We start from the raw sequence: 15,314 nt of genomic DNA, 5'->3' as shown, positions 1-15,314 counted from the left end.
GTTTGCTTGGATGATTTTTCTCCAGCCTTTGATTTTGAGTCTATGTTTGTTCTGACTATTCAGATGTGTTTCTTATAGGCAGCAAAAGGTTGGATTAATCTTTTTGACCCATTTTGCCACTCTGTGTCTTTTAATTGGTGAATTTAGTCCACTGACATTGAGGGAGATGATTGTCATAGATTTAATGTCATCTTTGTAGATAAGTTTGCTGTGTTTGTTGGTCTCTCTTGTCTTAGAGTAGACCTTCAGTTTTTCCTTTAAGGCTGGTTTTTCATCTGTGAAGTTTATGAGCTGTTGTTTATCCATGAAGCTATGTATCCTTCCTTCAAACCTGAACATTAGTGGGGCTGGGTACAGTATTCTCGGTGAGGAATTCATTTCATTCAGTCTTGTCACAATATCTCACCACTGTCTTCTGGCCTTGAGAGTTTCTTGTGACATGTCTGCTGTAAGTCTTAAGGATACTCCTTTTAATCTAATTTCCCTTTTTGTCTTTTTGCTTTCAGTATTCTATCTCTATCTGTGGGATTTGTCATTGTAACAAGGATGTGTCTTGGGGTGTTTTTCTTCTGGTCTCTTTTAGCTGGTACTCTTTGGGCATGCAGGATTTGATTGTATGTAGTCTTTAACTCTGGGAGTATCTCTTTGATGATGTCTTTGACAGTTGATTCTTCCTGGGTATCTTCTACCTGGGCTTCTGGAACTCTAATGATTCTTATGTTGTTTCTGTTAAGTTTATCAAAGACTTCTATTTTCATCTGTTCGCATTCCTTGAGTACTTTTTCCATTGCCTGTTTGTTTGTCATTAAGAATCTTTTTCAATTTCTTCTGCTGTGTTTAGTTTTTCTGGATCTCATCTTCCATCATGCTGATTCTGTCCTTAGCTGCTGTTACCCTGGTGAAGAGGCCATCCACTGGTGAAGAGGCCATCCACTGAAGTTTTCAGTTCAGCTACTGTGTTTTTCAGATCTGCTATTTCAGTTTGGAGTTTTCTGATTTCTCTTTGTGTTCTGTTCAGATTGATATATGCTTTCTTTGAGTTCTACAAACATCTTCCATATTTTTATTCTAAATTCTTTATCTCTGAGGTTAATCAGATAGTTGGAATTTTTTAGGTCATCCGAGCTATCTATCGTCTTCATTCTCTGTGCATGGTGTTTGCCTGAGAGGTTTCCCCATTGTCACGCTTGTAGTGTGAGTTTTTCTGCATGTTGTGTGTTCATTGGTTAGAAAGAGTGTGAGGCCCTGAAGCGAAGCTTGGCTGCGCTCTTCTGTAGCCTCTAGGTGACAGTTTTTTTTTTTTTTTGGGTGCACTCCCTAGGCCTCTGCCGAGAGTTTCAGGTATTCATGAAAGAAAGGCAGAGCAAAGGTTTCCCTTGAGGTCCTCAGAGTCCTCAAAGGGACAGCAGGGCGGAGCCTCTGCAAGTCAGAGGACTCAGCTTTAGCCTGGCAGCCCCCAGCCAGACTTTACTTACTCAATCACTGGGCAGCTTCAGAATGCAGTTTTTGGGGTGTGTGCTCCCTAGGCCTCTGAGGAGAGCTTCAGGTATTTATGAAAGACAGACAGGCAGAGAAAAGGTTTAAATCATCACCTTTCAATAAATCTCAACACAACCACTGTTCTGTTTCTCTGTATGAATGCTGTGATAAATAACTTTTTTGGAAAGATTCACATTGTAATTTCAATGTAAGGTTTGTCCAGTTTATGTCAATAATAGTTTGTAGAGTCACTCATATAGCACATTTTTAAAATATTAGAAATAATTTATTTATGCAATATGTTGAATATTTAAGTATGTGTAAGTCCGTATCTCTGACTCCAACACTGAACAATAAATTTATGTCAGCAGTAACTTTGAAAAATATCAATGTGACATATAACCATAATTATAAAGTACTCATATTTTGATTTGACTTAAACTTGAAGTTTAATCTTAGAATGTGTTATTTGGTGTCCACTGGCAGCATACTCAGGTTACTAAGTATGGGTTCTAGTTTATAATTATAAGAAAAGTAATTGGGATAGCTACCAACATACTAGTCGTTTTTCAGGTATAATAAATCATAATATTTACACAGCACTCTAATTATTAGTTTGATACCAGAAAGTAATAACAATCATTAAACAACAAAACAGCTATTGATTATTAAACATTTAATTATAATGTTTTGTTTTCTTTATGACTGTAGTAAGACTTTCCTGAAGAATGAACAAATCATACTCTGAAAACAATTATTTGTTTGCTATGGCCCCCAATTGGTAGGCATGTCTCTGGATCCACAACTTCCCAACAATAGTAAGGAGCTATGTCTCTGCAAATGGGTGTGTTTTCTTTAAAGTAGACAATTGCAAACTTCCTCTATAGGTTGGCAAGTGGACTTTTACTCTTTCTGATTTTTTTAGTTTAAACTTAAAATCCTGGCCTGTTTGAGTAATGCACCTGCAACTCCTTAAAAGTTAGCAAATTTCAGAACTGTAAAGGAGTTTGATGAAACACCAATAGACTATTTAGGCCTGAAAAAAATAATAAGAGGTGAAAGAAGTAAGCAGAACATACCAATTACCTTCCTATCTCATGAGTATTTCTACTGTATTGAAAGCAAACACCAGAAAATTTCTAAAGCAAGATGGAATAAGTAGAAAATTAGATTTCTGCTACTGTTTCTTCTATCAGGACTAATTAGGTGTCAATTCAAAAAAAGGAGCATTTTAATTGGTCTTTAGAGACTGTAAAAAACTAAAGTATGTTTACTCTTAATAAGTAATTTTAATTTTCTTACATTACAATTTGTTGCAAAGACCAATGCTTAGCCAACTTTATTAAAATTCATAGGAGTAATAGAGACCTTCTTAAGCTACAATATACCCATGTCAAGGAATATTACATTACTCAAAAATACCCACAACACACCCTACACACTTAAATGTTCTTAAGCAAAATGAATAAGAATATTTTGAACATATGTATTTCATAGACATCATGGAACCAAAACCAGAAATATTCATCAGTCTAGTCAACCTTTGAATTTCACCTTTTCTGAAATTGATAAAAAGTGTCACTATATTATTTTACATATTTCCCCCAATTTTTTCTTCTTGTACAACATTCCTTGTTTCTCCATTCACATAGTTACCATTATCAGCGTTGCATAGTATTTTGTCATAAGATACCAACCAAATAGGATCTCGGAATTTCAACTTTAATTTTCTTAGTAAATAAGCAATCTGATTAACCAATTTGGCCATTTCAAATTCATCACATCTCTATTTGTAATTTTGATGGATAAAAACAGAAATAATGGACCAACATTTTATAATAATAAGCCACCTCATCTCCAAAATAAAAAATAAGGTGATGACTAAAAAGATTTTGAAGGAGAGGTGTGCTTAGGTAATATATTATGGTATGGCTACCATACAATCCTACCTAAATATAATGAAGAGTCTTTAAATTAAGAACTTACATGTTATTATTTCCTAGAAAATTTCTGGTTTACATTCATTGTTAAAATATAATGCTAAGTAATATTCTCTTTAAAAATTATCTTTATTCAGTGGTCTCAGACTTGCATACTGCCAGCACAAGTTCTATCCCTAGTATACCATATGGTCACTCAAGCCAGGTAGAAATGATTCTGGAATATAGAGCCAGAATTAGATCCTGATCACAGCTAGGTGTGGCCCTAAGTCAAGTAAACAAACAAGAAAATTGTATTCTGGTCCTAAAGTAAGAGATAGGTACTGGTTAAATCAAACAAATCACATTTTAGTCAAAGTAATTGCTATTACAGTTAAGTAGATACATCTTATGCTACAATTTTATATGTATGTGTGCATATATACAAACATATTGAATGACAGGGCTATTAATGGCTGTGGGATTAGTTACTCCCATCAGAGGTCAGAGGACGATATGTGGTGTTAGGGATAGATCCAGAACCAGCTATATGCTAGGCAAGGACATTGCCTCCTGGACAATTTCTTTGGTCCCATAACTTGTTTGTCTAGGGTTGGAGGATATTTAGGCACCACATTCAGTGCTCAGGAACTATTCCTAGCTATGTGATCAGGGCAGTGATCATATGTAATGCCAGGGGCCAAATGGAAATTGACTGCATGGCTGGAAAGCAAATGTCTTAACTTCTTAATTATGTCTCCAGTCCCTCCACTGCAACTATATTTAAATAAGTGATTGACTATTGTAATTTTAGGACAATGATTTGAAGTCAGTAGATCTGTTATAAATCTGTTAGATCATTGATAGTTACGGAAATAGTGGGTTTTATAGGGAAATGGACTCTAGGCATTAAGGTAGTGATAGTGAAATTTCACTGAGTTGTCTCTTGACACCAAAGTTCACTGTCTATGGGACAGTCAAAAGTTCTTAGACCTGGTGAAACAGTTATTGTGAAACATTAGTTAGGATCAACTTCCATTGAGAAGAGAAAATGTTTCAAATGCATTATTTTATTTGACCCATTTGTTTCAACAGTAGTTCCTGTAATGATATTTTTTTATAAATCCATAGAAGCAACTAATTCCCATATTGAACAGAAGTCTCAGTAGAGTCTTATTCTATTTTTCCTAATTAAAAATATACTTTCTCACTGATCAAATCTCTCATATTGAGAAGTTTAACCTCCTGATTTATCTAATGCAGTTTTTCCCTGGGAAAGTATTAAGTGCTCATCAACACTGAAATCATAGTACTTAGTAGTATATATTAAAAATTGAAGTAATTTGAGCATTTTCTTTTAATATGAACAAATAAAAAATGTGCTACTTGACTGTGAGTCCACTGTTTGATTCTTTCATGGATGTCAAATAAAAAAATTATTCTAAATCATCTTGAGCTGGGTGGCATTTCTATCAGATAAGGAGCCAAATCCGAGCAGGACTTATGCTTAAATCTACGTTGCAAAAATAAAGGAACATTCAATAATTAAAAGTAGTAAAAGTGGGAAATTATTTTGAGAAGCAGGATGCATTCTTCTTCTTTTTTTTTTTTTTTTGTGGTTTTTGGGTCACACCCTGCAGTGCTCAGGGGTTATTTCTGGCTCCAGGCACAGAAATTGCTCCTGGCAGGCACGGGGGACCATATGGGGTGCCGGGATTCGAATCGATGACCTCCTGCATGAAAGGCAAAAGCCTTACCTCCATGCTATCTCTCCGGCCCCAGGATGCATTCTTAAGTATGTTATATAAGAGCTTCTGTGGGAACCTTAGGACCAATTATCATAGTACAACTAGACATTAGGAAGTCAATTAGTCCTATTTGTATTGTATTTTTATGGGATAATATTCACTCTTTTCCTGACTCTCATTTCAACTTCCCTATGTATTCCTTAGTTTTTCTTTAGAGACAATAAGCAGTCAAATATGTTCAGAAAGGATATTGAGGCCAAAAACGATATTACTGTGGGAACAGTTCTTGCCTTAAAATCGGTCGATCTAGCTTTAATCTCCAGCATTACATATGGTTCTCAAGCCTACCAAGAGTAATTTCCAAATTTAAAGCCAGGAATAACTACTAAAGCACTGCTAGATGTGACCAAAAAAAAAAGAAAGAAAAGAAAAGAAAAGGGAAGGAAGGAAGGAAGGAAGGAAGGAAGGAAGGAAGGAAGGGAGGGAAGGGAGGGAGGGAGGGAGGGAGGGAGGGAGGGAGGGAGGGAGAGAGGGAGGGAGGGAGGGAGGGAGGGAGGGAGGGAAAGAAAAAAAAGAAAGAAGAAAGAAAGAAAGAAAGAAAGAAAGAAAGAAAGAAAGAAAGAAAGAAAGAAAGAAAGAAAGAAAGAAAGAAAGAAAGAAAGAAAGAAAGAAAGAAAGAAAGAAAGAAAGAAAGAAAGAAAGAAAGAAAGAAAGAAAGAAAGAAAGGAAAGAAAGAAAGAAAGAAAGAAAGAAAGAAAGAAAGAAAGAAAGAAAGAAAGAAAGAAAGAAAGAAAGAAAGAAAGAAAGAAAGAAGAAAGAACAAGAAAGAAAAAGAAGAAGAAAGAAAGAAAGAAAGAAAGAAAGAAGAAAGAAGAAAGAAAAAGAAGAAGAAAGAAAGAAAGAATAAAAGAAAGAAAGAAAGAAGAATATTTTTATAAATTCAACAGGATAGAAATTGTACAGACTACCTTCTCATATCACAAGTCACTGAAATTAGACGTGAACTACAAAGAAAAACTTTAACACCTGGAAATTAAATAGCTCACTACTAAACACCCATGGGTCAGAGATGAAATTGAAGAGAAAATCAAAAAATTCCTGGGAACAAATGACAATGCAGACACAAATGATCAGAATTTATGGGACACAGCAAAAACGATACTAAGAGGAAATTTTATATCTTTACAAACATACATCAGAAAGGAAAAAGGGGCCTACATAAATAACAATGACACACTATGTAAAATTAAAAAATGATCAATAAAAGGAACCAAAAATAGGTAGGCAGAAGGAAATAACAAATATAGAGCAAAAATCAATAAAGTGAAAAGCCAAGAAGCAATCTGAAAGATCAACAAAAGCAAAGCTTTGTTCTTTGAAAAAATAAACAGAATTGATAAATCACTGGCATAACTCACAAAAATCAACAGAGAGAGAAACAATAAACTGAATTAGAAATGAAAAGGGGTGATTGCTACAGATATTGCAGCGATTTAAAGGGTAATCAGAGACTACTTTGAGAAACTCTATGCCATGAAACGTAAGAACCTGGAAGAAATGGAGAAGTTCTTGGGCTCTTATAATCTTCCAGTTAAACTAGTATGTTCTAGCATATCTAAACAAACACATCACTACTGAGGAAATAAAAATGGTGATCAAAAATATTCCTAATAACAAAAGCCCAGGCCAAAATGGATTCACTAACAAATTCTTTCGAACCTTTTTTGGGGGATGTGGGGTCACACCCGGCAGCGCTCAGGGGTTACTCCTGGCTCTACGCTCAGAAATCGCTCCTGACAGGCTCAGGGGACCATATGGAATGCCGGGATTCAAACCACTGTCCTTCTGCATGCAAGGTGAACGCAGCACCTCCATGCCATCTCTCTGGTCCCACTTTCGAACCTTTTTAGAGGAACTACTATCCTTTTCAGGATCTTTCATAAAATTGAAGAATAAGAAACACTCCCAAAAGTTTCTATGAAGCTACTATCACCCTGAAACCAAAGCCACAGATACTGCCAAAAAAAAAAAAGACCACTACAGACCAAAATCTCTGATGAACACAGATGCAAAGATCCTCAACAAAATCCTGGCAAATAGGATCCAATTCCTCATTGAGAAGATCATACACCACAATCAGTAGGTTTTATTCCAGGAATGCAGGGATGGTTTAATATATGTAAATTAATCAATATAATACATTATATCAAAAAAGAAAAAGAAAAACCATATGATCATATCAATAGACGCAGAGAAAGCATTCGATAAGGTCCAACACCACTGAGAACTACCATAATCATGTGAATGAATGAGGGAACTGGAAAGCCTGTCTAGAGTACAGGTGGGGGTGGGGTGGGGAGGAGGGAGATTTGGGACATTGGTGGTGGGAATGTTGCACTGGTGAAGGGGAGTGTTCTTTACATGACTGAAACCTAATCACAATCATATTTGTAATGAAGATGTTTAAATAAAGAAAAAAAGATTAAAAAGATAAAAACGAAACACCTCTCATCAAGATGAGAATGGAAGAAACTTTTCTCACTATAGTCAAGGCCATCTACCATAAGCCAATTGAAAATATTGTTCGGAATGGAAATAAACTAAAACCCTTTCCTCTAAAATCTGGTACAAGATAAGGCTACCCTCTGTCACCATTCCTATTCAATATAGTGCTCAAAGTTCTGGCCATAGAGATTAGGCAAGAAAGACTTTCTGACAGGAAAGGCAGAAGTCAAGCTCTTACTATTTGCAGACATGATACTATATTTAGAAAATCCTAAAGACTCCACGAAAAGCTTCTAGAAACAATAGATTCATATAGCAAAGTGGAAGGCGACAAAATTAATACACAAAAATCAATGGCTTTCTTATACTGATAGAAAGAAGTGGACATTAAAATATTCCATTCACGTTAGTGTCACACAAACTCAAATATCTTAACTAAAGAGGTGAATGACCTATTCAAAGAAAACTACAAAATCCTGCTTCAAGAAATAAAAGAGGACACAAGGAAATGGAGACATATACCCTGCTCATGGATTGGGAGAATTAACATCATTAAAATGGCAATAGTCCCTAAAGCATTGTATATATTTAATACAATCCCTTTAAGGATACCCATGACATTCCTCAAAGTGGATCAAACACTCCTGAAATTAATTTGGAAGAATAGACAACTACAAATAGCTAGAGCAACCTTTGGGAAAAGAAATATGGGAGGCATCACTTTCCCCAATTTTAAATTTATTATAAAGCTATAGTTATTAAAACAGCATGATACTGGAATTAAGACAGACCCTCAGCTCAATGAAATAGATTGGAGTATTGAGAATGTTCTTCAGACATACAATCAATTAATCTTTGATAAAGAGGCAAGAAATGTAAAATGGAGCAAGGAAAGTCTCTTTAACAATTGGTGTTGGGACAACTGGTCAGCCACTTACTAAAAAAGCAAACTCAGACCTCCATCTCACATCTCACACCATGCACAAAGGTCAAATCCAAATAAATTAAAGACCTTGATGTAAGACCTAAAACCATGGGGTATATAGAACAACACATAGGTAAAACACTCCATGATATTGAGAGTAATATGGATGAAACTATTATGGTAAGCAAAATAAGTCACAAATGGTCACAAATATTTAAAGATTTCACTCAAAGAAATAAAAGCAGCTTGGACTAGACAATATTCAGTAAAAACAAACCTTTACACTTTGATTTTAAAAAGTACTTATACTACTAAAGCGTGAAGTAAATAGCATTAAAGGGTACTATAGACAGTGTTATAGAGATACTGGCACATTTATGGATGTAATCCTATCCCCCCTAAAATATATAAACATGTGTTATAAAGATATGGCACACTTATGGGTGAAATCCTATCCCCCCTATAATATATAAACATGTAAATAATTGTTGCCTCATAAATTTGTTTATATAATGACTTTCCACAGTGTCAAGTATCAGTTAAGGGTTGATTAATAGTCTCTCCAGCTTCCTAAACTCAAACACTCCAGGGATCAGCAATGATTGGTCCAATTTGTAGATCAGGTGCTTATTTTTCATCATCAACTCAAGCTGATATGGAGGCCATAAGATCACTTGTTTGTAGCAATCATTCTCATGAGAAAATATAAGTAACTGTTTGATTCAAACAGTAGTAAGGAGAATAATTTGAGTATTTTTGTACATAAAGATGAATATAATGCTATGCAGGTACTATATAATAAAACATAGAAAATAAAAAATTAACAATAGGAAAAATAAGCATAGTTTTTTTTGGGGGGACAATGCCCACTTTGTCTTCCTGGAACAGATGATATTGTGCTTCTTTTTTTTTTTTTTGTTTTTGGGCCACACCCGTTTGACGCTCAGGGGTTACTCCTGGCTATGCGCTCAGAAATCGCCCCTGGCTTGGGGGGACCATATGGGACACCGGGGGATCGAACCGCGGTCCGTCCTACGCTAGTGCTTGCAAGGCAGACACCTTACCTCTAGCGCTACCTTCCCGGCCCCCTAATATTGTGCTTCTGGAAGACAATCACAAATATCTCTGTAACTTTATAATTTACGGAGATTCAAATAAAACACTAATGGAATAAAACCTCTACAGAAGTCATGGGCTAATTCCCATTTGAAGCCTAGGGGAGGAACACATTATTGTGAAACTATAGATAACCAGACCAAGAATAATGTGAGGTAGGGACTTGGTTCCTGTCTCCATTTAAACATCTCTACAAATAGGACAAGTCAGACTCCCAGTCCTGTGTTTATGAGATCAATGTTTTCTTGTATTTACCAAATTTCTGTGTTGTCTAACTATGACATGCTTGAGTAATATATCACTACTCCTTAATGTGTAATCCCTGACTCTGTACAATTCCCACTCCAGCTACTAGTGCAGACCCCTATACAAGTGTTACCAAAGTTTTGAAAGGTATTTCAGCCTTTTTGGTACAAACCGAGCTGAGCCCAAGGGTAAAAATAGAACCATTCTTCTTTTTATGTCTCTTCTGAGTGCTGTTTGTTTTTTTTTTAGTAAAGTTTACTTCACTGCAACAGTTACTTGACCACACAAATACACCTAAATACACCAGCCAAGACATTCCACAGACACAACCAGTTACTAGGTTTTTAAAAAAAAAAATCAGTGAATATATCCTAATAATCTTAACTTTCCTCCCTGCCTTCCACCAATAATTTCACTCTCTTAACCTCCTTCTCTTATTCCCTCTTTCCATCTATTCCCCTTGCTCTTTCTCTCTCTCTGTTTGCCTCTCTCCCCTCATTACTCCACTTCTATTCCCAGAAAAATGAAATGTTTCAAATAGCAAATCATGGAATTTTATGCACTGTAGGTGTTATGTTATTACTCCTTTTCAAATATTAAAAAAAAAAATCTTGTTACTGAGGCATTCTTCACAGATTAAAAGAATAATTTTAAAATAGTCCAAAAGAATGCTGGCCTTCAAAAGCTGCATTTTCACACTTTGTATAGCCACTATAAATCTTAAATAAAACTTAAAAATCATGGGACATATATACTCACATCAGTTTCTTGAATTGAAATAGCCTATATCTAAGACATCTGTAATTAATAGTGAAACAAAAAGGTGCTTAATGTGAATTTCAATGGAATGGGTCCTTCTTAGCTAAGATATTACAACCCTGTTACTTCTCAAGATACTATAAGTTGTGCCAAAGATGACTCTGGGGTTGGCTAAATAAAAGATAAGCAATGTCTCTCCAATGTCTCTTTCTCTATTTCAGAGTATTTCCTTAACAAACATACATATACATATACAATATTATTTATACCATAATGCATCAGTGTCTGATATCTAGTAACATCCGGTTTTGTTATTTAAATTTTAGAATCAGAGGAATAATAAAATAATATACCAGCAACATTAATATTCTCATGTTTTATGTTTCTTATATACAAAAATGTGATTTATAGCACAGAGTTATAACTTTATTTTTTACTTCATTTTCTTATCAGAATCATAAGATGTAGTCTGGTGAGATTTTATCAATGTCCACTACTAATACATGTCTAATGGTTGCAATTTCAGAGGAAATCCACCAGATGGCAAAATGCAAAATTACATAAACTTAGACAACAAAAGGTCTTCCCTCTTTTGAGGGATTCCTTCCCCTCCCCCCAAAAAAGTAAAACAATTAAGAAGCAGGCTTGGGTCAGCTGGATGGCTAACCACCAAGACACTGAATGGTCCATACAATTGTCAGCCTTTTCCCTTAAGCCATTCTAGAAATGTGTATCAATGGTTCTTAAACAAAACCCTCCCTCATTAACATAAACTAGAGTTCTGCACCCTTCCACAATTGTTAGAGACTATAAAGGCAACATCCAAAATAAAGACAAGTTGGGCTTGCATTTGGAGGATTCAAAGGATAAATTGGAGAACTCAGAATAGGATCAAGAAATAGTTGGTTTCTGGAAAAGCATTTCTTAAATCTCAATAAAAGTGAGGATTTTGTTCAGGAGAATAATATGTGCATAGCATGTAGGAGATCCTGGCTTTTGGAATGTCAATAACTGTTAACTTACTTTTAAAATGATCATACATCACTTTCTATTGTAATAATATTGTTAAATGATAAAGCATTTTGTTAAATGCTTATCATTTGTGTACTTCTCTCATATATTTTAAAATATTAAAAATATAATAAAATATGAATATAAAATTATTATAAAATAGAGAAGTAAAATTTTACCACAGAATATTTAAACTTTTCTATGTCCAAAGGTCTAATGACTACTTTAATTATGAATTTAAAATCTATTCTAATTTTTATCTATTTTTCACTGCTCCATCTTGAATCATCTTAAAGGAAATTTCTAACATTTTAAATTTAAATTTATATTTATCTTGTTTGTGGGGCACTTTGGTAGTGTTCAGGTCTTACTCCTGGCTCTCATTCTAAGAGCTTACTTCTGACTCTGTGCTCAGGGATTATTTCTGGCAGACTTGGGCAACCATATAGAGTACTGCAAATTAGCCCTACCTATTAAAATATTATTCTGGCTTTGTTTATCTTTTTATTTCCACCTTAATTCTATGTTTTGGTGTTCAAAGTTGATCATCTCTACATCAAGGTTAAATAAAGATACCTATGATATTCTTCAAAAAAGTGGATCAAACACTGTTGAAATTCATTTGGGACAATAAACAACCTTGAATAGCTGAAGCAATCATTGGGAAAAAAAATGTGGGAGGCATAACTTTCCTCAACTTTAAACTGTAATACAAAGCAATAGTTATCAAAACAGCATCGTATTGGAATAAAGACAGACCCTCAGATCAGTGGAATAGGCTTGAATACTCAAAGAATGTTCCCCAGACACACAATCACCTAATTTTTGATAAAAGAGCAAGAAATACTAAATGGCACAAAGAAAGCCTCTTCAACAAGTGGTCTTGGCACAACTGGCTAGCCACTTGCAAAAATATTGAAATTAGACCCCCAGCTAACATCATTTACAAAGGTAAAATCCAAATGGATTAAAGACCTCGATATCAGATCTGATACCATAAGGTATATAGAACAACACGTAGGTAAAACACTCCATGACATTGAAACTAAAGGCATTTTCAAGGAGGAAACAGCACTATCCAAACAAGTGAAAGCAGAGATTAACAGATGGGAATATATTAAGCTGAGAAGCTTCTGCACCTCAAAGGACATTGTGCCCAGAATACAAGAGCCACCCACTGAGTGGAGAAACTATTCACCCAATACTCATCAGATAAGGGGCTAATCTCCAAAATATACAAGGCACTGACAGAATTTTACAAGAAAAAAAATCTAATCCCATCAAAAAATGGAGAGAAGAAATGGACAGACACTTTAATAAAGAAGAAATACAAATGCCCAAAAGGCACATGAAAAAATGCTCCACATAACTAATCATCAGGGAGATGCAAATCAAAACAACTATGAGGTACCATTTCACACTACAGAGATTAGCACACATCACAAAGAATGAGAATAAGCAGTGTTGGCGGGGAAGTATAGAGAAAGGAACTCTTATTCACTGCTGGTGGGAATGCCATCTAGTACAACCTTTATGGAAAGCGATATGGAGATTCCTCCAAAAACTGGAAATTGAGCTCCCATAAGATCCAGCTATACCACTCCTAGTAATGTACCCTAGGAACAAAAAATACAATACAAAAATCCCTTCCTAACACCTATATTCATTGCAGCACTATTTACTATAGTAAGACTCTGGAAACAAGCAAGATGCTCCTCAACAGATGAATGGCTAAAGAAACTATGGTTCATATACATAATGGAATATTATGCAGCTGTCAGAAGAGATGAAGTCATGAAATTTTCCTATACATGGATGTACATGGAATCTATTATGCTGAGTGAAATATGTCAGAGAGAGAAAGGCGCAGAATGGTCTCACTCATTTATGGGTTTTAAGAAAAATGAAAGACATTTTTGCAATAATTTTTTTTCAGGGGAGAGCACGAACACAGTCCCCCACTACCACAAATTATGCAGTTGAGTTTCCCACATTTGGGGAAATTGCAGGGGTCAGCACATTCGGAGTGCAATGGGTGAGCCTCGCCCTGGGGAAACTACCTTCGTGATCATGGTATCTCCCCTGCCAGGTAAGTATTTTTTGCAATAATTTTTAAAGACAAAAAGAGGAGGGCTGGAAGTTCCAGCTCACCTCATGAAGCTCGCCACAAAGAGTGATGAGCTTAGTTAGAGAAATCACTACATTGAGAACTATCCTAACAATGAGAATGTATGAGGGAAATAGAAAGCCTGTGTAGAGTACCCAGGGGTGGTGTAGGGAGGAGGGAGAATTGGGACATTGGTGATGGGAATGCTGCACTGGTGATGGGGAGTGTTCTTTACATGACAGAAACCCAACCACAATCATGTTTGTAATCAAGGTGTTTAAATAAAATATATATAAGAAATAAAAACTATAAATAAAAATAGATATGAAAAGTACAGTAAAAATTAAATAGGGCCCAGAGAGATAGCACAGTGGTGTTTGCCTTGCAAGCAGCTGATCCAGGACCAAAGGTGGTTGGTTCGAATCCCGGTGTCCCATATGGTCCACCGTGCCTGCCAGGAGGTATTTCTGAGCAGACACTCAGGAGTAACCCCTGAGCACTGCTGGGTGTGGCCCAAAAACCAAAATAAATAAATAAATAAATAATAAAAATACAAAATTATTTAGAATTATTTTATGCCTTAAAGAATATTTTATTTTATGGGCCAAAGAATATTCTATTTTATGGGCATAGCAGTAGGGCGTTTGCCTTGCACGCAGCCAATGCAGACAAGACAGTTTGAATCCCAGCATCACATATGGTTCCCCCAAGTCTGCCAGGGGCGATTTCTAAGCACAGAGCTAGGAGTAATCCCTGAGTGTCCCCGGGTGAGACCCAAAAAAAAAAAAAAAAAAAAAAAAAAAGAATATTTTATTTTAAAAGAAAAAATTAAGCAAAAGACTAAATAGTAAACACTGACAGCAATTTAAGTTACCTGAAGAGGAGGGTTTATCTAGAAGAGAGACAGATTGGAAGAAGTGAAAAAAATGTTTAAAAATTTCTCTTTGAATAAGAATTCCTTTCTCTCCACATCCCAGTCAGCACTTATTGTTCTTGTTCTTTGTGATGTATGCCAGTCTCTGTGGTGTGAGATTTACCTCCTTGTAGTTTTGATTTGCTTCTCATTGATGATTAGTGATGTGGAGCATTTTTTTATGTGTCATTGGCCATTTGTATTTCTTCTTAGAGGAAGTGTCTGTTCATTTCTTCTCCGCATTTTTTTGATGGTGCTATACACTTTTTTTCTTGTTGAGTTTTATCAGTACCTTGTATATTTTGGATATTAGCCCCTTGTCTGATGGATATTGGGTGAATAGCTTCTCCCAATCTGTGGGTAGCTTTTGTATCTTTGGCACTATTTCCTTTGAGGTGCAGAAGCTTCTCAGCTTAACATAGTCCCATCTGTTTATCTCTGCTTCCACTTGTTTGGAGAGTGCTATTTCCTCCTTGAAGATGCCTTTAGTTTCAATCATGAAGTGTTTTACCTATGTGTTTTTCTATATATCTTAATGATACTTTAATGATATTAATCCACCAACCCATGAGCAGGGTATCTCCAT

At 35.5% G+C, this 15,314-nt stretch overlaps 1 non-coding gene across 1 annotated transcript; it reads right to left on the bottom strand.

Moving 5' to 3' along the window:
• Positions 1–13,641: 13,641 nt before the first annotated feature.
• Positions 13,642–13,805, bottom strand: LOC126021771 (U1 spliceosomal RNA). The gene has a single exon (XR_007500245.1). It is a non-coding gene; the product is annotated as a U1 spliceosomal RNA (small nuclear RNA).
• Positions 13,806–15,314: the final 1,509 nt, after the last annotated feature.

This window comes from Suncus etruscus, chromosome 10, assembly GCF_024139225.1.
Source record: "Suncus etruscus isolate mSunEtr1 chromosome 10, mSunEtr1.pri.cur, whole genome shotgun sequence".
Lineage (NCBI taxonomy): Eukaryota > Metazoa > Chordata > Mammalia > Eulipotyphla > Soricidae > Suncus > Suncus etruscus.
This window is presented reverse-complemented; position numbering and strand designations above follow the sequence as displayed.